The 25683-nt window shown below is 42.0% G+C and overlaps 1 protein-coding gene and 1 long non-coding RNA gene across 4 annotated transcripts in view; one reads left to right on the forward strand and one right to left on the reverse strand.

Annotated features, from left to right (window-relative positions):
* ucn3l (urocortin 3, like) overlaps positions 1 to 3664 on the reverse strand; it is a 37627-nt gene extending 33963 nt beyond the window's left edge. For both annotated transcript variants that reach the window (XR_006315116.1, XM_043714029.1), the window contains exon 1: positions 3500 to 3664. The gene's annotated coding sequence lies outside the window, so the exon portion shown is untranslated. The remainder of the gene's footprint in view (positions 1 to 3499) is intronic.
* LOC122561824 lies at positions 1855 to 20035 on the forward strand. 2 transcript variants are annotated; one of them, XR_006315117.1, is made up of 3 exons: positions 1855 to 1963; positions 12952 to 13069; positions 19890 to 20035. It is a non-coding gene; the product is annotated as an uncharacterized LOC122561824 (long non-coding RNA). The 2 variants fall into 2 exon arrangements; XR_006315118.1 differs by having other exon boundaries at positions 1869 to 1919.
* The last annotated feature ends 5648 nt before the right edge of the window (positions 20036 to 25683 follow it).

The following is a 25683-nucleotide window of genomic DNA, read 5'->3' on the forward strand; positions in this document are numbered from 1 at the left end:
ACCCTTTGGTCAAACGGGTCCATGACGACCAGATATCCCAACCTAGCCTAGTCCCATTTGCCAGCACTTGGCCCATATCCCTCTAAACCCTTCCTGTTCATATACCCATCCAGATACCTTTTAAATGTTGTAATTGTACGAGCCTCTACCACTTCCTCTGGCAGTTCATTCCATACACATACCACCCTCTGTGTGAAAACGTTGCTCCTTAGATCTCTTTTATATCTTTCCTCTCTCGCCCTAAACCTATACTTCCTAGTTCTTGACTCACCCTGCAAGGGGAAAGACTTTGTCTATTTGTCGTAAGCATGCCCTTCACGATGTTTTAAACCTCAATGAGATCACCCCTCAGCCTTCGACATTCCAAGGAAAACATCCCCAGCCTATTCAGCCTCTCCCTATAGCTCAAATCCTCCAACATCCTTGTAAATCTTTTCTGAACCCTTTCAAGTTTCACAACATCCTTCAAATAGGAAGGAGACTAGAATTGCATATAATATTCCAAAATTGGCCTAACCAATGTCCTGTACAGCCACAACAAGACCTCCCAACTCTTGTAACTTTATTGCTGGAACAGCACAGCAGGTCAGGCAGCATCTAGGGAACAGAAGATTCGACGTTTCGGGCACATGCCCTTCTTCAGCATCCCTAGATGCTGCCTGACCTGCTGTGCTGTTCCAGCAATAAAGTTTCAGCTTTGATCTCCAGCGTCTGCAGACCTCACTTTCTCCTCCCAACTCTTGTACTCAATGCTCTGACCAATAAAGGAAAGCATACCAAACACCTTCTTCACTATCCTGTCAACCTGCAACTCTACTTGAAGGAGCTATGAACCTGCACTCCAAGATCTCTTTCTTCAGCAAAACTCCCTAGGACCTTACCATTAAGTGTACAACTCCTGCTAAGTTTTGCTTTCCCAAAAAGCAGCACCTTGCATTTATCTAAATTAAACTCCATCTGCCACTTCTCAGCCCATTGGCCTATCTGATCAAGATCCTGTTGTAATCTGAGGTACCCTTCTTCGCTGTCCACTACACCTCCAATTTTGGTGTCATCTGTAAACTTACTAACTATACCACCTATGTTCACATCCAAAAAATAGTGGACCCAGCATTGACCTTTGTGGCACTCCACTGGTCACAGGCCTCCAATCTGAAAAACAACCCTCCACCACACCCCTCTGTCTTCTACCTTTGAGCCAGTTCTGTATCCAAATGGTGCGTTCTCCCTGTATTCCATGCGATCTAACCTTGCTAACCAGTCTCCCAAGGGGAACCTTGTCGAACGCCTTACTGAAGTCCATGTAGATCACATCTACTGCTCTGCCCTCATCAGTCCTCTTTGGTACTTCTTCAAAAACTCAATCAAGTTTGTGAGACATGATTTCCCATGCACAAAGCCATGTTGACTATCCCTAATCAGTCCTTGCCTTTCCAAATACGTGTAAGTCCTGTCCCTCAGCCACTGAAGGAACAGCACTCTAATGATACCTTAACCTGTCGAAGAAACCTGTGGTTGAGCTGACACCGTAAACTAAAAAAGATACACATTATAGTTTCTCTTTCAACAAATATGTACTAGTAAAGGAGGAAAAAAAAGCTCCATTTCCACCTTACTTGAAGCCCAGTGGCAGGAGATGAATTTGGTTTGGTCTAGACCAATCCTAGTCAAAAATGTGCTTCGTCTTTCAAAATGCCTGTTTTAGATAGAATAATGTTGGTGTGCAGAAGGAGGGAAACACATAGACTTCAAAAAGAAGGAAATTAGCTTTTTCGTAAATGGGGGCAGACCAAGGTGCATCCACGTGATTCTTTTAGACGCACGTTTTGCCTGCGAGCGAACGTGACCGTTGGGAGCGCGGGACGGGCGCGAGCGTGACCGTTGGAATCGTGCGACGGGTCGGGACGCTCGTGGCGCGGGTAATGCCTGTTTGCAGGAACGTAAAGGCGGCTCGAAAACGATGGTATCAGTCCATGAGACACACAAAACAATGAAAATCCTGATATTATTTGTAATTGTGGGACAATTAGGAAAAGAGTACAGATCGAATCAGTTCCTACTATTCTAAAATTCGCCCAAGGGAAATGGGGAGTTGTGGAATAATTCGAAGATTCTTTTAAGGAAATAGGCGAGAAACTGGAGATGGGGCAAATAATTCCCAAGCACTTGAAGGAATGGGAAATGGAGGACCGCGGAAAGTGTAATCGAGAGTCATTCCAGAAAGCAGGAATTCTGGGAAGAGAGGGCAATAATACAGATAATCGCTTTGCAGAAAATCAAAGAATTAAGAAGATAATTTGTTAAGAGAAAATTTTCCCAGTGTCGTCTCGGAACAAAGGGAAAGCAGTTCAGCAGGTGCTGTACATTATAGGGTGCCAACATGAGGGAAAAGTTTACCAATTCAGAAAGGACGTGCTAAAAGAAAAGTCTAATGCAGCAAGCAAACTCTGAAAGAATTTAAGAACATCGCCAGGAACCAGAAAATATGGTTTGCAAACTATTCACAGGCTGCAAAAGCTGTAGAGACAGTTTTCCAAAAAAAAATGCGGTTGAGGATCTTGCATGTTAGGATTTGAAATGGGGAGAGAAGAACTGAAACAGCAATAAACATTTTAGAATAGTAAGTTTCGCGACTGAGAAAGCCCAGGAAATATACAATCTTGCAGAAACTGCTTTTTTAAAATTACAAATTAGCTGTGAGAAATATTAGCAATTTCTAAGTATTTGTGAAAGTATATTTCGAGCCGCCGAGGACCGGAGGACATGAGGTGGGGTGGGGTTGCGATGGCACGATGGATGGTAGGAAGGTGAAGGTGAACGGTTTCGTGGGGGAGTTAGCAGGGAGAGAGTGGGGCAAAACCGTGGTAAATCGGGAAGAAACCCGGTTGTTGGCGTGCTGGAAGTGGGAAGTAAGCTTTCCGGGGTCCGTGCTCTTCCAGAGATTTGAAAGAGCGGAGAAAGTAGGAGCAGTACCTGCGAATATAAGGCTCGGGAACGACCTCCGCAAACAGCTGAGAATCAGGAGGATGCAGGCATGGTAGAGAGAAAATGCCGAAACTGAGGGTTGAAGCGAGGTTATGAAGAGATGAACATACGAGAGTGCAAGAAGGAGGGGAAAAGGATCTTCAGGTAAAACTGCTTCATCATTGCAGCTTTGCGGTTTCCTTGGATGTGGAACGGATTAATCATGTGGGTTAAGAGCAGATCCCTTGATGTCCCAAACTAAACGGGATGCGATCAAATCCTTCCAGTCACTCAAAACTCTCACCCCCGTGTATCTTCACACACGACATTAAAATGTGATCCTAAGATCACTCAGTTCGCTTATTTGAAACGTTCACTCATTTCTGAACTGTCGTCTGCCACAGTACCTCAGGATTGCAACGCGGTATAACTTTTTGAAAAGAAACCCTAACAGTAAGGGAAATCTGATGATTCTGAATCTTAAAAAGTTAAAATGTTCACATAGGCGTTAAAATACTCTTAAATGTTTACTTACCGATTGATGATACTAATTGAAAATCCCGAAAATAAAGTTCAGTTGTAAAACTTCACTGTTAACTAATTGAGAACTTGAATCAACAGTCACTCCGTTCGCTTGATTTTTATCTTTGGATTTCTATCTTGCATTCCCCCAACTTTTTTTTCAGTAAAAGTTGTTTGTTCCCCCTATTAAAACAGTCTTGTCTGCCTCTTAAATCAAACTGAGATCACGGGGTTGGATTCGTAACATTTACGTCGTGCTTCTTTAAATGCTGATTTCATTAAAAGAGCACAAGCAAACAGGGAACTGACAGGTTCATCCTTGTACGTCTAACATTGCTAATATCTTCAGATACATACATTAAATCCTTCTGCTGCTAAACACATTGGTGTTGGCAAGACATGAACTGTCATATTTATTTTAAGCTATTAACTATTCTCAGTACTTTTTCTCGTTCATCCCATTATGATAGTCTTTTTTTAAACCGTAGCATTATTATACGTAATATCAACTGAAATAAATATTTCTAGTTTTGTAAAACTTCAGTAATGCTAAATATAATTAGCATAATCATTCAAATTAGGATATTATGCACTCAATTTGTGATATTATGTAATATTTAAACATTTCTATTCAGTTATTCTCTTTAATTCTAAATTATTTTAAAACCACAAATTGAGAATTGTTAAACGAAGTGCAAAATAAAGCAGGGTTGATGGCAGATAAATTTGCATTTCTAAAGGATTATAGGGATTCAAAAGTGCTGTAGAAGCTCTCAAGACAAAATTCAAACTGAAGTTTTTAAATTTATCTTATTCACAGATCATTACAGTGAATGTGCTACCCTATTTATTGCTGGCATTGGGGCCTTGAGCTGTTGAACGTGTTATTGTTCTTATATAATCTTACAATATTAGTTGGGGTTTTTGGGGCAGTGGAAAGTCATTTTCCTGTAAAACATAGAATTCAGAAGTTATAATAGGAGTCACATAGTAAATTGCAAAGCAACAGAAGATGCCCTAAGTACATTTTTAAAGTTTTAACTATTTTTGAGGGAAATGCCTTTGTTCAAGTTCAGAGCTATATTTGAAATCCTTTACTACATGTGTTAAAAATGATAACTTCAGGAAATTGATTTCAGCAGCTGAGATAATAAATAATAAGGGAAGGGTTGAAGCTTTGCAGAGTGAATATAGAAAGTTAGGTGGTAGGGTAAATTGCAGAAACTCAAAGGTAGTAATCTCTGGATTACTCCCGGTGCCAGATGCTGGTGAGAGTAGGAATGAGCAGATAGGGCAGATAAATCATTGACTGAGGAGGTGGTGCAGTGGGTAAGAATTCAGATTTTTGGATTGTTGGGATTTCTCTGGTGCAGAAAAGACCTAGTCAAAAGGTACAGGTTTCACCTGAACTGGAAGGGGACCAATATCCTGGTAGGGAGATTTCCTAGTACTATTCAGGAGCCTTTAAATTACTAAGGGGTGAGGGTGGAAGGATCCTAAGTAGCAGTGGGAATAGAAAGACTGATGAGGATTGTTCTGAATTTAAAAAAGAACAATTAGAAAAGGCAGGCAAGAACAAGTCAAAGAATGAGGTAACTCTGAAGAATTATACTGCATTTATTTCACTGCAAGGGCTCTTATAGGTAAGGCAGATTAACTCATGGAATGTATGGAAACATGGGTCTGGTCTATTACAGAAAATCGTTGAGGGAGAGGCGGGACTGGCAGCTCAGTGTTTTGAGTTTTAGATGCTATAGGAAGGAAAGAAAGGGAGTCAAGAGATGAGTTGGAGTCATGTATTTGATTAAGGAAAACTTCACTGCTGTACTTCAAAAGAATATTTCTGAGGGATTGTCCAGTAAAGCTATATGGGTGGAAATCAGAAAAACGAAGGGGATCAATATCTTAATGGGATTGTACTGTAAGATCCCCAAAGAGCAACAAATATGCAAAGAGATCTCAGATATGTGTAAGAATAAAAGGGTTGTAATAGTAGGGGGTTTTAACTTTCCAAACATAGACTGAGACTGCCATAGTCTTAAGAATTTGAATGGTGAGGAATTTGTTAAATGTCAAAACATGTGGTGCTGGAAAAGCACAGGAGGTCAGACAGCATCTGAGGAGCAGGAGAATTGATGTTTCGGGCATAAGCCCTTCATCAGGAATGTGAGGGGGCTGGGGGAAGAGGGCTGAGAGATGAATAAGAGGGTGGATATGGGACTGGAAGGAAGGTAGCTGGGAAGGTGATGGGTAGGTACAGGTGGGGATGATGGTGATTGGTCAGAGAGGAGAGTGGAGCAGATAGGTGAGAAGGAAAATGGACAGGTAGGACAGTTCAAGAGGATGGTGCTGAGTTGGAGGGTTGGATCTGGGATGAGGTGGGGGGAGGGGAGATGAGGAAACTGACGTTGATGCCATGTAGTTGGAGGGTCCCAAGGCAGAAGATGAGGCATTCTTCCTTCAGGCATTGGGTGGGTTGGATTCGGTGGTGGAGGAGGCCCAGGACTTACATGTCCATGGCGGAATGGGAGGGGAGGGGGGTTGAAGTGGTCGGCCACAGGGCGATGGGGTTGTTTGGTGCGTGTGTTCCAGAGCTGTTCCCTGAAAGTTGGCGTCCTATCACCCCAATGTAAAAGAGACCACATCGAGAGCAACTTGCGTTCACACCTCCTCTGTCATCTCTGTCCAAAGCCTCAACGGATCCTCCACATCCGACAGAGATTTTCCTGCACATCCAAGTACCTCATCTACTGTGTTCGTTGCTCTCGATGTGGTCTCCAGAGTTTTTTTTGAGGTGGAAAATGTGTGGGTGAAGTTGAGGAACTGTTTAACCTCCTTGTGGGAGCATGAGGTGGCACTGATACAGTCATCAATGTAGCGGAGGTAGAGGTGGGGAATGGTGCCGGTGTAACTTCGGAAGATGGGCTGTTCCACGTAACTGACAAAGAGACAGGCATAGCTGGGTGCCCGTGGCTATCCCTTTCATCTGGAGGAAGTGGGAGAATTCTAAGGAGAAATTATTGAGGGTGAGGACCAGTTTAGCCAAATGAATGAGACTGTCAATGGAGGGGTACTGGTGGGAACGTCGGGAGAGGAAGAAACTGAGGGCTTGGAGGCCCTCGTCATAGCGGTTGGAGGTGTATAGGGATTGGATGTCCATGGTGAAGATGAAGCATTGGGGGCCAGGGAAACAAAAGTCTTGGAGGAGGTGGAGGGCATGGGTAGTGTCCCGAATGTATGTGGGGAGTTCCTGGACTGGGGAGATAGGACAGTATCAAAGTATGTGGAGATGAGTACGGTGGGGCAAGAGCAGGCCAAGACGATGGATAGGCTGGTGTAGTCAGGCTTGTGGATCTTGGGTAGGAGGTAGAACCAGGTGTTGTGGTGTTCCCAAACAACGAGGTTGGAAGCTGTGGGTGGGAGATGCCCTGAGGTGATGAGATTGTGTGCGTTCTGGGAGATGATAGTTTGGTGATGGGAGGTGAGATCCTGGTCGAGAGGGCTGTAGGGTGGAGTGGATAGGTGGGAAGGAAAATGGACAGGTAGGATACGTCGTGAAGGTGCTGCCGGGTTGGAACAGGGATAAGGTGGGGGAAGGGAAATGTGGAAACTGGTGAAATCTACATTGATGCCGAGATTGGAGGGTCCCGATTAATCTCGTGGCCTAGGCAGATGCTCTGAGGTCATATGTTCAGATGGTGGAATTTAAACTCAATCAGTAAATCTTGAACACCTGGCTAGTTTCAGTAAAGGTGTGGATATATCATTCTTCTCTCCTGAATAAAAACCGAAAGAACTGTGGATGCTGTAAATCAGAAACAAAATCGAAGCAGCTGGAAAAGCTCAGCAAGTCTCAGCCGACCCATTCTGCAAAAAGGATCATAGGACCTGAAACGTTAACTCTGATTTCTCTGCACAGTTGCAGACCTAATGAGCTTTTGCAGCAACTTCTGTTTTTAATTCTTTTCTCCTGCTTAGCATATTTTATCCAGATCTTAATGCTGTGCAACAGTGTCCAGCAGTGCATTGAGAATGCAGGCTTGGTAAACTCAAAGTTTGATTTCTGTGTGGAGTTTGCACGTTCTCCCTGTGTCTGCGTGGGTTTCCTCCGGGTGCTCCGGTTTCCTCCCACAGTCCAAAGATGTGCAGGTCAGGTGAATTGGTCATGCTAAATTGCCCGTAGTGTTAGGTAAGGGGTAAATGTAGGGGTATGGGTGGGTTGTGCTTCGGCGGGTCGGTGTGGACTTGTTGGGCCGAAGGGCCTGTTTCCACACTGTAATCTAATCTAATCTACATTCCCTTACTCTGCTTGTGTATAATAGCTGAAGTTTTGCAATATTTGTGCTAGTTTCAGCATCAAATGACAGATTGCTGGTGATTATGCGTGTGTGAAGTAGATTTTTGTCTTTCTGATGTTGATCAAACAAATTGTTTTGGGGCGTGAAGCGCCTGTTGATTTACTGCTACAGGTTTTCCTTACCTACGTTCCCTCTAAACCGTGCGGCCACCAAGTTGCTCAGAGGTTCTGTGCATGGTGATTGGTGTGCCCATCGCAGCATTGGCTTCCGGTTTCAGAAGTCGCTACTGCTTTTGGACCTTGGAAATCTGTGCAGAAAATAAAATGAGTTGTTTGTTTCTGATTTACAGCATCCATAGCTTTTTTAGATTATATTAGATTCCCTACAGTGTGGAAACATGCCCTTTGGCCCAACCAGTCCACACCGACTCTCCGAAGAGTAACCCACCCAGACCCATTTCCCTCTGACTAATGCACCTAACACTATGGGCAATTTAGCATGGTCAATTCACCTGGCCTGCACAGCTTTGGACTGTGGGAGGAAACCGGACCACCTGGAGGAAACCCGTGCAGACGTGGCGAGAATGTGCAAACTCCACACAGATAATCGCCCGAGGCTGGAATCAAACCCGGGACCCTGGTGCTGTGAGGCAGCAATGCTAACCACTGAGCCACCGTGCCACCCTTAAAATGTGCAATTTCTACACAGACAGTCACTGGAATCGAACCTGGGTCCCTGGTACTATGAGGCAGCAGTGCTAACCACTGAGCCACAGTGCCACCCCAATTCTTTCAGTTTTCCTCAGTATAGAATATTAGTGCAACATAGTAGAAGAATACAATCTGATGAGGACTCAGCGGACGTTTGCTTTTAGATCTTAGAACAAGTTTGAACAGCTTTTTGTTGATTCTGGACACCACCTGTGGATAAAGGGAAGACACAGGACGTAGCAAAGAAAGAAATATGTCAAACAGTGCCGATGCCAGAACATTATACTGTTCAACCCCACGTGGATTTTAAAGGGTTGTAATGGTTTCATAGCTGACCTTACCAACCAGTTTGTCATGGAGAGATCTCACTGAACAGTTTCAGCAGTCTTCTTCACCTCAAGGAGTTTGCATCTACTTGCATGCTTAAATGCCTTAGCGAGGCAATACATACTGTGGTCTCCTTTGTTCATGACATTTCTCTTTCAACTGAGAAGATCATGTTAATTACGACTCCTGCAGTTCTGAAACCATACTGGAATACAAGATAGAGGGACGAATGTATATTTTGTTATGAATGTGGTTGAGGGCATTTTGAATATATCCAGATAAACATGGTGAACCTGAAGATAATTGAGCTGCTTTTTTTTAATTTATTCATTTGTGGGATGAGGACGTAGCTGGCTGGCCAGTATTTATGTCCATCCCTGATTGCTCTTGAGAAGGTGGTGATGAATTGCCTTCTTGAACCGTTAAGTCCACCTCCTGTGAGTTGACCCAAAAAGCCATTAGGGAGGGAATTCCAGGATTTTGACCCAGCAACAGAGAAGGAAAGTTGTTATATTTCCATGAGGAGAAAGTGAGGTCTGCAGATGCTGGAGATCAGAGCTGAAAATGTGTTGCTGGAAAAGCGCAGCAGGTCAGGCATCATCCAGGGAACAGGAGAATCGATGTTTCGGACATAAGCCCTTCTTCAGGAACGAATGCCTGAAACGTCGATTCTCCTGCTCCTTGGATGCTGCCTGACCTGCTGCGCTTTTCCAGCAACACATTTTCAGCTCTGATATATTTCCATGGTCTGCGGGGGAACTTGAAGCTGGTGGTGTTCCCATATATCTGCTGCCCTTGTGCTTCTAGATGGAAGTGATCATGAGTTTGGAAAATGCAGGCTGAGGATCTTTGGTGAATTTCTGCAATGCTCCAGTAGATAGAACACACTGCTGTTACTGAATGTTGGTGGTGAAGAGAGTGTATGCTTGTGGAAATGCTGCCAATTAAGTGGGCTGCTTTGTCTTGGATGGTGTCAAACATCTTGAGTGTTGTTGGGGCTACACTCATCCAGGCAAGTGGAGAGGATTCCATCAGACTCCTGGCTTGTGCCTTGTAGATGGTGGATGGGCTTTGGGGAGTCAGGAGGTGAGTTACTCAACATAGTATTCCTAGCCTTTGACCTGTTCTTGTAGCCAATGTGTTTATGTGATGAGTCCAGTTGAGTTTCTGGTCAATGATAACCCCCAGGATGTTGACAGTGGGGGATTCAGTGATAACAGTATTGAACATCAAGGGGCAGTGGTTAGATTGTCTGTTGTTGGTGATGGCTGTAATGAGGTCAAGTGCTGAATAGTCCTGGCGGAATGCAAACTGGGCATCACTGAGCAGGTGGTTGCTGAGCAGGTGCTTTCTTGATAGCACTGTTGATGATACCTTCCGTCACTTTACTGATGATCGTGAATAGACTGATGGGGTAACAGTTGACCAGGTTGGAGTTTTCCTGCTTCATATGTACAGGACATACTTGGACAATTTTCCACATTGTCAGGTAGATGCCAGTGTTGGCATTGTACTGGAACAGCTCGGCTAGGTGAGTGGCAAGTTCTGGAGCACAAGTCTTCAGTAATGTTGCCAGAATGTTATCAGGGCTGAAAATGTGTTGCTGGAAAAGCGCAGCAGGTCAGGCAGCATCTAAGGAGCACGAGAATCGACGTTTCGGCATGAGCCCTTCTTCAGGAGGGAACGGCTCATGCCCGAAACGTTGATTCTCCTGCTCCTTGGATGCTGTCCGAGCTGCTGTGCTTTTCCAGCAACACATTTTCAGCTCTGATCTCCAGCATCTGCAGTCCTCACTTTCTCCTTCCGGAATGTATTGTAAGAGCTTTTTCAAGCATGCAAAAAGGAAGAGATTAGTGAAAGTAAATGCGAGTGCCTAAGAGGCAGAGATAGGAGAAATTATAATTGAGAGAAAATGGCAGAGATGTTAAACAATTATATCATCTGTTTTCACATTACAAAACTGCAAAGACCATACCACAAATGGTTAACTCTGAGGTTGAGGAATAGAAAGTAGCAATACTGAGGAAATATTACCCAATGGTTGCCAGGCTACAGTTTTGCAGGAAGTGGATGCAGAGATGGTGAATGCATTGATTTAGATATTCCAGAATTTTGAAAATCTTAGAATAGTTCCTGTAGATTGGAAGGTACTAAATGTAAAGGGGATTATACATGTACTCTAAGTGTAGCTATTGAATATATGAGAAAGAAGCTATATCATAGTGCCATCAGATCACATAAAACTAGAGCCTGTGTTTACAGAGCTCTAAATAAGTCTTTATTATTCTCTGTATATAATTATTTTCAGTTAACCCTGTTGTTTCCATCTTGCTACATGTGGCAAAGCATGTGACCAGATTTATGGAATCAGATAATGGAAGTGAGAGCTTGAAATGAAGAGCGATGACAGTAAACTATAAATCATAGAATCTCTACAGTGTGGAAGTAGGGCATTTAGCCCATCGATTCCACATTGCTCCTCTGAAGAGCATCCCACCCAGACCTTACCCCCTCCCCTGTACCTTTAACCCTGCTCTTCCAGTGGCGAATCCACCTAGTCTGCACATCCCTCGACAATATGAGCAATTTAGCATGACCAATCCACCTAAACTGTACATCTTCGGACTGTGGGAAGAAACTGGAGCACCTGGAGGAAACCCATGCAGACATGGGGAGAATGTACAAACTCTCAGACAACAACTCACCAGAACGAAGGACCCGATACCCAGCATGAGCAAAACCAATGTAGTGTACAAAATCCCATGCAAGAACTGCACAAAACACTACATAGGACAAACAGGAAGACAGCTAACGATCCGCATCCATGAACACCAACTAGCCACGAAACGACACGACCAGCTATCCTTAGTAGCCACATACGCAGATGACAAGCAACATGAATTTGACTGGGACAACACTACTATTATAGAACAAACCAAACAGAGAACAGCCAGGGAATTCCTAGAGGCATGGCACTCATCCACAGATTCAATCAATAGCACATCGACCTGGACCCAATATACTGGCCACTGCAACGGACAGCTGGAACTGACAACCGGAAGCGGCAGATTCAAATCACTACAAATGCCGGAGGAAAGATCACAGAAGCGCTTCACAGGAGGCTCCCAAGCACTGAGGATGTCACCTAGACAGGGGACGAAACGTCTGCAACACAAATTCCCAGCTCGGCGAACAGAACCACAACAACGAGCACCCAAACTACAAATCTTTTCACAAACTTTGAAGTTTATCATTGGTTAGAGCTGCCTAGAGATGGACTCTGTAGCATACCTGGACTCTGAACTACGGAACAGCAAAGCTTAGGAAAAAGCTAAAGCTGAAGGAGGCCTATGATAGAGTATGCAATTAGTAACAGCAAAAATCAAGTAACGCAAAAATGCAAGTATTTACAGAGATGGAGAATAAACAAGTGCTCATAGAATATACTGACAGCAAAACATGTTTAGAAACAGGGTGTGATCCAAGGCATGAAAGAACTCCATGATGGAATATCAACCTCACTAGTTTTATAGAGACTTGTGAGTGTGAAGAGAGACTGGAGTAAGGCTGCAGTGGCCGCACAAACAGTTAACACAGATCACAGAACTATGCAACTGTCCCAGCCTTACAGGACTCTGAGTGATATTTCCTGGATGATGTGACAGTAACTCAATAAGGATTTGGTTCCCTTAATGTGCAGACCCACAGGATGAATTTTGATATGCAGAGATTCAAGTGGCAGGCAATTCAGTTTTAAATTCGATGCAACAGTGAATGCATTGATCCTTTCACATAAGTCCAGACATTATTCTCCATTCAACTTTGCAACTTGGAAAACTCAGACGTCACTTCGCTACAATGGAAAACAATTACAGAGACTCTAAGTAATTTTTAACTTTTAGGTCAAACGTTTTGAATAGTTTTAGACACTGTAGTGAATACCAAATACATTTCTGTCCTAACTTTGTGAGAATCTAGGTAAGCTACAACTTCATGAAGGTTTAATTTTGGATCAGTATGTCAAACTACTTTCCTGAGGTCTTTGAAGAATATGGTATTGCACGACACACCAGTGCTTATCTGACAATTTATATTGACCTGATATTCTTCTGCAATTTTTATTCCAACAGCCACCTATCAACCTGACTGAACCAACCTACTGTATGGTGTAAAGTGATTCATCAGAATCTTCAGCTGACATTAGTCCAGCGACCGTTTGAAATTGCTTGTTTCCTTTAAACCATGCAGGTGTGTACAAAATAATACAACTTCTTGTATTAAGAACATTGCTTTTCCCATGCTGGAAATGCCTGCTTTTTCTTTCCACAATATCCTCCACAGTATTTATAACCTGCCCATTGTCTGTGATTGTTCTTTTTTAGCTTTTTTTTCAAATGCTTGTTATCAGATTTCAGAGCTCTGAGCATTCCTATGTCTTTGCAAGTAACTGTACATTTTTACAGTTCTTCAACAGTTAATCACAGCTTCACTTCTGACACCATGTTCTATAGTTCATAAGACATCAATCTGGTCAGGACAGTATCTTTATTGAAGTGTCACTAAGATAGCTACCTGCAGGATTTATGTCTTATGATAGAGGTTGCCTGACTATGGCAAACGAGGAAAGACATTTGTACATGTTTACATTTCAATGTTCAAGGCATGGATGTGAGATCAGAAACTCTAATTGGGATGAAGTGTAACCTCATGGTTATAGTAAGACTAATGGTTTACAGGTTATTCTGCTATGACACACTTTTTGTTAATGCAAATTCGCTGTATGCAATTGATGAATTAGAGCCATTATTTCTAAAGCACGAACTTTTAAAACATGTGTTGGCTGTAACGGGATTACATTGGCGACACTTTAAGTGCTGTTTCTAAAGTGCAATTTTTCTAAAATGCAGGGTTGCACAAGAATGCAACCATCGTGTTATGGAAAAACTACCTGTATTTTAAATGGATGTGTACTACTGATTGAAAACTGCTGCACAATGTATTAGTTAGTTTGCTAATATCAGCAACAGTAATTTCAATGTTAGAGATCTTCCTTCACTATATATTTTTAAAAAGCAATATAAACAAGACAGGGCATGGTGAAGCTTATTTCTGACTATTAAATAAATGCAATTTATGCCACCGTATAATCCAAGTTATCAGTATTACAGAAGAAAGTTGACAGGTTCTACTAAAATATTGGATAGAATTTTAGATCTATGAACTCCATGTATGAACATTTATGCATATATGCAATATTTCTATCAACTATATTTATGCAAACGTTAACTATTTTGTTTCCAACAAAAAAGTAGGCAGTCTTTAATAAACCAAAATAGTTCCTGGTCTTGAGCTTCACCAGGGTATGTTCTACTTGGGTTGTTCTGGAGTGCAGTGTACCTAATTTGCCACCGCATGCTAGTTTTCAGTCTTATTAAGACATTTACAATATGAAAAGTGGAATTCCCAAGATAAATACTCTCTGTTACCCTGCTTTGAATATGGATTAACTTGGAAGCAGTGCATGAAATCTTCACCCTTTACAGGTTTGAACAGTACTGTTGAAATGTAGTTGGGTCACAGGCATTCGGGTTCCAAGCATTTTCTGAATGACTTTACCAGAATTAGGCTGAGGTTAAAAAATTTGTTCCTTTTCTGTAAGGTTTTGCAGATTGTTATTTTACAAAATTTAAAATATTAAAGAAACCAAGAAACAGTCTTTCAATTTTCAGACTGGAAACCTGTGGTCAGTGGTGTGCCACAAGGCTTGGTGCTGGGTTCAAATGATTTGGATGTGAACATAGGAGGTATGGTTAGAACATGGGAGATATGACACCAAAATTGGAGGTATAGTGGATAGCGAGGAAGGTTACCTCAGAGTACAATGGGATTTCGATTCGATGAGCCAATGGGCTGAGGAGTGGCAGATGGAGACAGTGAAGTCTGCAGATGCTGGAGTTCAGAGTTGAGAGTGTGTTGCTGGAAAAGCACAGGAGGTCAGGCAGCATCCGAGGAGTAGGAAAATCAACGTTTCGGACCAGAGCCCTTCATCAGGAAAGGCTCCGACCCGAATTGTCGATTTTCCTGCTCCTCGGATGCTACCTGACCACGAGTGGCAGATGGAATTTGACTTAGATAAATGTGAGGTGCTGCATTTTGGGAAGGCAAATCAGAGTAGGACTTGTGTGTACATTTAATGGTAAGATCCTGGGGTGTATTGCTGAATAAAGAGACCTTGGAGTGAAGGTTCATAGTTCCTTGAAAGTGAAAGCGCATGTCGATAGCATAGTGAAGAAGGCGTTTGATATGCTTGCCTTTATTGGTCAGTGCATTGAGTGTAGGAGTTGGGAGGTCATGTTAGGGCTGTGCAGGACATCGGTTAGGCCACTTTTGGAATATTGTGTGCAATTCTGGTCTCCCTGCAATAAGAAGGATGTTGTGAGATTGAAAGGGTTCAGAAAAGATTGACAAGCATGTTGCCAGAGTTGGAAGATTTGAGCTATTGGGAGAAACTGAATTGACTGGGGCCATTTTCCCTGAAGTATCAGAGGCTAAGGGGTGACCTTATAGAGGTTTATAAAATCATGACAGGCACAGATAGGGTAAATAGCCAAGGTCTTTTCCCTGTGGTCCAGGGGAGTCCAGAACTGGAGGACATAGGTTTAAGGTGAGAGGGGAAAGATTTAAAAAGTGGGTTTAGATCAGAGTGGTGCTGGAAAAGCACAGCAGGTCAGGCAGCCTCTGAGGAGCAGGAAAAGCGACGTTTCGGGCAAAAGACCTTCCTAAGGAAAACTTCTTCACGCAAAGGGTGATGCATGTATGGAATAATTTGCCAGAAAATGTGGCGGAGGCTGGTACAATGACAATATTTAAAAGGCGTCTGGATGGCTATATGAATAGGAAAGGTTTAGAGGGATATGGGCCAAGTGCTGGCAAACGGGACTAGATTAATTTAGGATATCTGGTCAGCATGGACGAGTTGGACCGAATGCTCTGTTTCCATGCTGTACATCTTTATGACTCTGATAGGAAAAAGATTTTTTTTTGGAATATGTGACTCAGACTAAATACTGCAACCTTGAATTTGGACTTCATACTTTTGGCAATTAACCTCAACATTCTGTTGAGCTATTAATCACTATCACACACTGTAAGAATCCAGCATTAAACATTCCCAATCCATTCTCAAATCCACTACCCACCACTTCCTACAATCTGTGACCATTGATCTTGTCATTAGATTTATTATCAACACCCACACATGTTATTCTTATCAGATGCCATTTTCTGATCGTTAGCCCAGCTTCTGGTCCATTCCAGCTCAGGTTGAATAATGTCAACTTAGGCTTTGAATTTTGTAAATACTAAAGCATTCTATGTCAGTGATAAATTTAGAAAATCTGAATTTAATCAATTTTGTATTTCTATGTGAATGTTGTTACCTTTTTCCCAGACTGCCTTTTTTCAGTGGACTGTAGATAATATTGGGGTATAGTTTTTGTGTCACTGGGAGCTTTCTCCATTATCTATGTTAAATTATCACTGTTGGTATGCAAGCCTATACATGGGATGTTCAAATTCTGCTTGGTGCCTTCATACATATCCAGACAATTCGATGCCATATTCTTCTGTCACTGATAGATCATTCTGTCATCTCATGCAGTGTTACTGACTGGCAAAATGGGAAAAGACCTGGAATATTTGGTTACTGATCCTTTTATGAATCAAGCACATTTCAGTGGAACTGATGACAAATGCGGGAAGCTTCCTCTGAGAGCTTCATTACAACCTTGTGCTTCAGAGATGACATTATCTGTCCTTATATGGTTTTCAGCCCATTTTCTCATTGCAAAGTCATTCGCTGTACCTGTTTTTTCAGACTGAATGCTCACACTTACACTTGTACGTGTAGCCTGAAATCAATTGCTCCAATTTAAGTAAAAACAAAATACTGTGGTTTCTGGAAATTTGAAACAAACACGGAGAATGCTGAGTTTCACTAGCATTCTCTGTGTTTGCTATGATTTAAGTAACACTTTTATCTTTTATTTTCCTGCTCTGTACATTTTTTCCCAGTAATTAGGCTTTCACAAATTCTGCAGTTTGATCATATACATGGCACTTTCCTTCTGTTTGCAAGTTTATTAGCATCTACAGGTCTTATGTCTCGTATGCATTCTTACACTTCTATTTCACTGCTGCAGCAATGCTGCCTTTACTTGCATTAACTGAAGGTTAACCATTTGTGTAGTCAGTGCTGTCATCTGACTACTCAATGCTCCATGTGATCCAGAAGTATCAACAGTTGATATTGTGCACTTGTTTTTTTTTCATTCAAAGTATTTTATACAACAGCGCATGCAGAGCCCCAAATGAACTGAACTACCAGTCTGTCAATTGTTTCTTTTCAATTTTAACTTAATGACTGAAATAACTCCACAGAGGCCAGTGTCCAGTCACCAGGACATGCTTTATTTACACATGGAGGGTCCTTGACACTGATCCAGCTCCCTTGGAGTCAGCTCTCAGACTGAACAGGATGTCTAACATTCCTGCTTTTATCTCTTAGCAAGGTTTTCCCTGACAGGATTGTATGCAGTTGTCCGGAAGGCCAGACAGCTTGCTACAAACAATGATCTGTTTGAGGTTTGGCGGTTGTTTAAAGGCGAGCAGTGGAGTTGTGGGGAAGGTCTTGGCGAGGTGCTCATCCTCATTGATAATGTGTTGCAGGTCACAAAGAACATGGCGTAGTTTTTCAGTTCCTGGGAAGTACTGGACAGCGAAGGGTACCCTGTCGGTTGCAGCACGTGTCTGTCTCCTGAGGAGGTCATTACGGTTCCTTGCTGTGGCACATTGGAACTGGCGGTCGATGAGTTGAGCATCATACCCCATTTCTATGAGGGCATCCCTGAGTACTTCCAGGTGCCCGTCACATTCCTCCTCATCTGCACAGATCCGGTGTATGCGTAGGGCTTGTCCATAGGGGATAGCTGTTTTCATTTGTTTTGGGTGGAAGCTGGAGAAGTGTAGCATTGTGAGGTTGTCTGTGGGTTTGCGGTAGAGTGTGGTGCTGAGGTGTCCATTCTTGATAGAGATGCATGTGTCCAAGAATGAGACAGATAGTCGAGAGTAGTCCATGGTGAGTTTGATGTTGGGATGAAACTTGTTGATATGACTGTGTAGTTTTATCAGTGACTCCTCGCCATGGGTCCAGAGGAAGAAAATGTCGTCAATATACCTGGTGTATAATGTTGGTTGGAGGTCCTGTGAGGAGAAGTAGTCTTGTTCGAACTTGTACATGAAGATGTTGGCATATTGGGGTACAAATTTGTTCCCCATGGCTGTGCCATGTGTCTGGATGAAGAACTGGCTGTCAAAGGTGAAGACGTTGTGATCGAGGATAAAGCGGATGAGTTGTGGGACGGTGATTGGAGATTGGCAGTTATTGGTGTTGAGTACTGAGGCTGTTACCGCGATGCCGTCATTGTGGAGGATGTTGGTGTAGAGTTCTGAAACGTCCATCGTGACATGGAATGTTCCCGGTTCGACTGGTCCGTGGGTGCTGAGTTTCTGTAAGAAATCCATAGTGTCGCAACGAAGCTGGGGATCCTCTATACAATAGGTTTCAAGATGCCTTCAACATAGCCGGAGAGATTTTCACTCAGGGTCCCATTGCCTGATACGATGGGATGTCCTCGTGTATTGGCTTTGTGTACTTTTTGGAAAGCAGTAGAAGTCGCCTACACGAGAAGTACGTGGGATAAGGGCGCATAGGGAACTCTGGATCCAAAGTCCTGATCAATGTGTTTAATTCACAGGTATATTATAGTTGCCTGTAGTGTTCCTGGTTGTTCAGTTGTTGGTACATTTCCTTGCAGTAATCTGTTCTATTCTGAATGACAATGGCTCCTTCTTTATCTGCTGGTTTGATGACAATATTGTGATTGGTTTTGAGAGCCTGGATGGCATTGCATTGTGAATGGGTGATATTTTGCTCTACCTTGTGGGTATGGTTGATGAATCTGGCATTTATTTATTTGCTGACGTTTTGAGCATACATGTCAAGCCCAGGGCAGCGGTCCTCCAATGGGGTCCAAGTTGACACCTTCTTTAGTTGCTCCTTTACAGATCCCTGTGGTGACTGTTCCAGTTCGTCAGTGGGCTTGTTGGGATCACTGCTGGCACCTTGAAAGAATTCCTGGAGTCTCATTCATCTGATAAACTCCTCAGTGTCTGCCTCAAGAACCAACGGGTCCATTTTGATGGTGGGGCAGAAGTTGAGACCCTGCTCAGGACTTCAATCTCTTCCGGTCGAAGGGTGTGGTCCGATAAGTTGATAATAGACTTCCCCGCAGTGATAATGTTATCCACTATGGTGCCAGGGTGGGCTTTGCTACTACTGGTGAGAATGCCAAGTTTCTCCAGTTAATTGATTATGATCATAGCCTGACATTTGTGTGGCGTGAATGTTACTTGCCACTTGTCAGCCCAAGCTTGGATATTGTCCAGATCTTGTTTTATTTGGTTAAAAATCACACAATACCAGGCTATAGTCCAACAGGTTTAATTGGAAGCACTAGTTTTCAGAGCGCTGCTCCTTCATCAGGTGGTTGTGGAGTACACAATTGTAAGACACAGAATTTATAGCAAAAGTTTGCAGTGTGATGTAACTGAAATTATACATTGAAAAATACGTTTATTATTTGTTAAATCTCTCATCTGTTAGAATGACCATGATAGTTTCACTTCTTTCATATGTGAATCACAAAACTTTTTTAAAAGTTACATTCTCAGGTTAACTGTAACAATTGGTGTCAGGCCAGATAAGATATTGAAGGTGTTAGCCCCTATGTTCTGTTGTCTGTGCCATAATGTTTAGACTGATTCTCATCTAAAAAGTGAGTTAACAGAGTCTTACATGGATTCATGTATTTTTTTTGAGCAAAGTACCATGTATCTCTGCAGGTACAAATTCACTCCACAAATGTATATGTGTATATGTGCATGTCTTTACTTGATTTGTGCATAATTTTAAGTCTATGCTCTCTTGTTCTTTTTTCATTCTGAGCAGGAACAGCTTCCCCCTATGTATCCAGCTAGCTCATGATTTTGAAGGCCTCATTGAATCTCCTGTCAACCTTCTGTCAAGGAGAAGAGTTCCAGCTTCTTCAATCTATCCTCGTAATGAAGTTTCTCATTCCTCGAACCATTCTTGTAAATCACTTCTACATTTTTTTCAATGCAATTACATTTTTTTATAATGTGGTGCCCACAGCTGTACACAATACTCCAGCTGAGGTTTAACAAGTATCTCAAACAAGTCTAGTACATCTCCCTGCTCTTGTATTCTATGCCTCTATTAATAAAACTGAGAACACTGTATACTTTATGAACTGCTTTCTTCACCTGTCCTTCCACCTTCAATGATCTGTGCACATATACACCCAGGCCCCTCTGCTCCAAAAGCCCCTTTAGAATTGTATCCCCTATTTTGTATTGGCTTTCAATGTTTTCCAACCAAAGTGCATCAGCTCACACATTTATCTGCAAACCTCATTTGCTATCTATACATCCACTCCACCATCTTGTCAATATTCTTTTGGAGTCCCACACTGTCCATCTCACAGTTTATAATTCTTTCAAGTTTAGTGTTATTTTAAAACTTTGATATTATCCCCTATATACCAAGATCCAGATCATTAATATAGATCAAGAAAAGCAAAGGTCCCAATACCAACCCCTGGGGAACTCCAAATCTTCCTTCAGCTCGAAAAATATCTAAAGACTATTACCCTCTGTTTCCTATTTCTCAGCCAATTCTATATCTATGTAGCTATGTCCCTTTAGTCCAGGACCTATAACTCTCACAAGTCTGTTGTATGGCATTGCATCAAATGCCTTCTGGAAATCTATATACTTTATACTATATCAGCATTGCTACCGTTATTGACCTTTCCTGTTATCTTTTCATGAAACTACAGCAAGTTAGTTAAAATCCCCATTGAAAATCCATGCTGACTCTTCCTAATCAACCCACCTTTTCCCACATGATTAATAGTTCCATCCCAAATAATTGTTTCTCGAAGTTTTCCCATTGCTGAAGTTAAACCAACTGGTCTCTAATTGCTGGGATTATCCTAACAACCTTTCCTGAACAAGGCTGTAATGTTTGCTATCCTCTAGTCTTCTGGCACCTCATCTGAGACCAAGAAAGGTTGAAAGAGTATGGCCAGTGTCCCTACAATTTTTGCCTTCACTTCCTTCAAAATTCTTAGATGGATCTTTTCTTTATAAGTGCCGACAATCTGTCCAAGATTTCTTCCTCATTAATTTAGAACACTTCTCATGATAGAGTTGTCACCTCTGTCACGGCCTGAGCAGCATCCTCCTCTCTTGTAAAGAAAGATGCGAAGTATTCTTTTAACACCTCAGCTATGTCCTCTGCCACCATTTGTAAATCCCTTTTTTGGTCTCTGATTCACAATTCTCCTGCTTTAACCACTATCATCCAATTTATATCCTTGTAGAAGATTTTGGAATTTCCCTTTATATTAGATTTAAACCATTCTCTTCAATTCAGAAAAGTACCCAGCTGATCTGTTCTCCTTTTTAGAAAGCTACAGAACGTGAGTCTACACGCCATTAAACTTCACAAATGCCTCTACAACATTAGCTTCCCGGTTAATCATGGGCTGGATCCATGTGTTATTGCTACACCAGCAACCATCTTATTTATACATGATTTTTTTCTGTCTCTCTCTGACACTAACTTAGTTGATTTTCCACAACTTGATTCAGCATTCATCTTGTATATAATGCTTAGGTTGTGTATATAATGCTTAGGTTTTACTCAAACACTGTACTTGTGATTCCCATAAGTTTGAAATAATCATAATTTTAGACTGAAATATTGGAGGATTCATCAAGAACATCATTCCAGACCTCTCAATGTGGTGTGGAATTATACATTGTTGTTTTGGTACACTGGTGCAGTACAATGATGAATGATGTGGCATCTTAGATATATTTATATATGTCTATGGCATGACCAATCCCTGGGCAAAGCTGCCTAAATGGTTACATTCCACGTAAATACCCGAGTTGTTAAAATGTCAGGTAAGGAGGGATTAATTGGTTTCCCTTTATTCGCCTGCACCCTTGTTTGATTGCTACAAGGTTAGTTTGAAAAGGATCCTTCCCTTTTGGATTCCTTACTCCCAGACCAAATGAATTTTTGCTTTATGATGAGTCAATTTAACCAGGCTTTCTTGAATTAATAAAACAATGAGTTTATTTGTCTCTAATGTAGTAAGAAAGAATAACACCCAATACATACATATGGATGTGAGTCCAAAAGAAAAGAAAGGGGATATATCGATCAGTGTCTCCGCATGATTTCTGAGGAATAGATATTGGAATATTGATATTTGAACAGTTAATTTGGCTGTTGCAGGAGATTGAAATTCTTTTATTCTGTTTCCTTTGATGGTGGTTAGCTGCCAATAACTCAGGGCGAGTGCCTGTTGGACTTTGTTCAAGAACTGGAAAATGGAATTAATTTAGTCAAATCTTTATTGGCTGAAAGTGTTCCTTCTGTTCTATAAACATCCACAACAAGTCTCCATGAGAGGGAGAGAGAATCCTTGTTGTGCTGTTTCCTTTCATCTTGCTAGCTAGTTGGCTTCTAGAACTCAGTGAGATAGTTATTTTACCTACAATGCAAGGGTAACTAGTGGATGGTTCTTCGGCTATGACCTTCACAACATATGAGCACCTGAATCCAGAAAATGAATACCTTGATTTATTAACATACTTCTTTCATTAGTTCACACACACCAGCGTTGCAGCAGTTTTTAATCCTTTGTGTATATTCCTAGAAGGGCAAAACACAGAAATTCTGCAATAAGTAGTTTTCCATGATTAGAGTGGGGGTATAGTCAGCTCCCTTGTTATCCCTTCCTGTTATACCTCTCTCTCTCTCTGAAATGCCCCTGACATGTACAATATTCCATGGATCTCACAGAGCATTTTGCCAGACAGCACTGAATTTACATCTGCAGTCTTTTTTTGTCTGTAACAGCCCCCTTTTAAAAAGCACAATTTGGAATTAAAAATTAAAATTTCATAGTACTTTGGGATTCTGATCTGTCATTATGGCAGACAAATGGTAGACAAATGGTTTTTTGATCAATTTGGAATAATATAGCAGTATAACATACTCTAACAGGAACAATTAAAGAATCTAACATAGAGAGGCTAACAATGAATTATCTTTCTGTTTCAAGAACATCTATTTGGGAAATGACTGTATTCTGAGCTTGATATTAAATGATGTGAATGTTCTAATGATCCATAACAGCTGCTGCTTCGCTTTTCTAGGTTCACCTAGTTCACTGCAACACCCACTGATTCAAAAATGGCAGGGCTACAAGTTATATGCTAATTAGCATGGAATCATTAGAAAAATACGACTGCTGCGATGTATTTTCATTTTCTGTTTGGACCGTAATTTTATTTTATTCAAAAGATAAGACCAAATGAAATAAGAAGAGTAGGCAATTTTGTCCCTTGAGCCTGCTCCACCATTCAATAGAATCATGCCTGATCCAACATTCCTCATGCCCACTTTCTAGCCGTTCCCCACGATGCTCGATTCCCCTACTGATCACAAATCTATGTATCTCAACCTTAAATATACACAAGGACTTTACGCACAGAGCTCCTTGTGGCAAGGAATTCCAAAATTTCACAACTCACTGAGAGAGGAAAGTTCTCATCATCCCAGACTTAAATTGGACTCCTTTATTATGAGATTTCACCTTCAGGTCCTGTACTCTCCTATGTGGGGCCATAGAGTCAAGAGTGTGGTGCTAGAAAAGCACAGCAGGTCAGACAGCATCTGAGAACCAGGAAAATTGACATTTTGTGCAAAGGCCCTTCATCAAGAATGAGGCTTTGAACCAGGAGTGGAGAGATAAATGGGAGGGGGTGTGGGGCTGGGTGGAAGGTAGCTGAGCGTGCAATAGGTGGATGGATGGGGTAAAGGTGATAGGTCGGAGGGAAGGCTGGTGCAGATAGGTGGGAAGAAAGCTGAACAGATGGGACAGGTCATGAGGACAGTGTTGAGCTGGGAGTAAAGTGGGGGTAGGGGAAATGAGAAAACTGGTGAAACACACATTGATGCCATGGAGTTGGAGGGTCCAGAGGTGGGAGAAGAGGAGGCCCAGGACCTGCATGTCCTCGGCAGATTGGGAGGAGGAGTTGAAGTGTTGGGACACGGTGCCCCGTACCAACCAATCTCACCACCCTGTGGCCCAACACTTCAACTCCCCCTCCCACTCTGCCGAGGACATGCAGGTCCTGGGCGTCCTCCATCGCCACGCCCTTACCACGTGACGCCTGGAGGAAGAACGCCTCATCTTCCACCTAGGGACCCTCCAACTCCATGGCATCAATGTGGATTTCACCAGTTTCCTCATTTCCCCTCCCCCCACCTTTCCCCAGTTCCAACCTTCCTCCAATCCTGAAGCTCAAAGCCTCATTCTTGATGAAGGGCTTTTGCCCAAATCGCATTTTTTCTGCTCCTCTGATGCTGCCTGACCTGCTGTGCTTTTCCAGCACCACACTCTTGACTCTAATCTTCAGCATCTGCATTACTCACTTTTGCCTATGAGGGAGAATATTCTCTTAGCATTTACCCTAAAAGCCATTAAGAATCCTATATTTTTCAATAGTGTCCTCTCTCATTCTTCTAAACTCCAGTGAGTAAAGTCTTGACCTTTACTTGATATTGGGGATCATCCGAGTGAATCATCTGAACTACCTCTAGTGAAATGATATCTTTTCTTAATTAAGGGTTCCGAAACTGCTCACAGTATTCCAGATGTGGTCACATTGGCACCTTGTAAAGTTGCATGAAGACTTCCTAATCTAATACTCCAATTCCTTGAACGAAGGGCCAAGATTCCACTAGCCTTCATGATTACCTGTGGCACCCATGTGCTAGCTTAGTGTTTCAGGCATAAATGCTTGCAAATCCCTGTGTGTTGCAGCTTCCTGCAGTTTTTGTCCAATTAAATAATACACTCTTCTTTTGTTCTCCCTTCCCAAATGAGCACCTTTGCATTTTCATTCATTAGACTCCATTTGCTAACGTTTTGCCCACTTAATTAACCTACTTCTGTAAACTGTCTCAACATGCGTTTCCACATATTTTGTGTCATCTGCAAATTTTATTACGAAGGTGTAAGGGGTACTGTACCTTTAAGAGAGTTAAAAGCGAGCAAGGACTTAGAGAGGCACAGAGAGCCCAGAACAAGATAACAATGTAACGCTTGGTCAGAACAGCTAGCAATGGCTGGTTGCTATGATACAAAATACAAATTCAAATTCGGCTAATCAGTTTAAATTATACCCCAAGATACTAAACTGCAATCAAGTTTGACTTTGATACTTTGGCAATATTAAAACCAGTGAAACACTCTGATGTTTTGGGGTATAAAACTGGAAAAAATTGAACAGTTGAGAGAGAACTGCCAAAAGACCAACACATGTAGGCTGCTAGTAAGAACTCTCTGAGAGGTACCTGTCTAGAGAAAGAGTGCACAGAAAAAAAATTGACACCGACCTGGAGAGCAAATCTATAGGAAGATACAAAGAGAAGATTTGACAGCTGGCTGGTTTTGAAATTTGAATTTTTCTGTAAATTTTAATTGGGGTTTTATCAGACCAATATTATTTAAGGGAAAGTAAAAGATAGGGTTAGAGAAAGGAGTTGTGAATCGTTAGTTAATAATTCTCTGTTAGACTTTTAAAAATAAAGTTGTTAGTTTTTACTTAAAATAATGACTTTTGGGATAGTTCTT

This window comes from Chiloscyllium plagiosum, chromosome 23, assembly GCF_004010195.1.
Source record: "Chiloscyllium plagiosum isolate BGI_BamShark_2017 chromosome 23, ASM401019v2, whole genome shotgun sequence".
Taxonomy (NCBI): Eukaryota; Metazoa; Chordata; class Chondrichthyes; order Orectolobiformes; family Hemiscylliidae; genus Chiloscyllium; species Chiloscyllium plagiosum.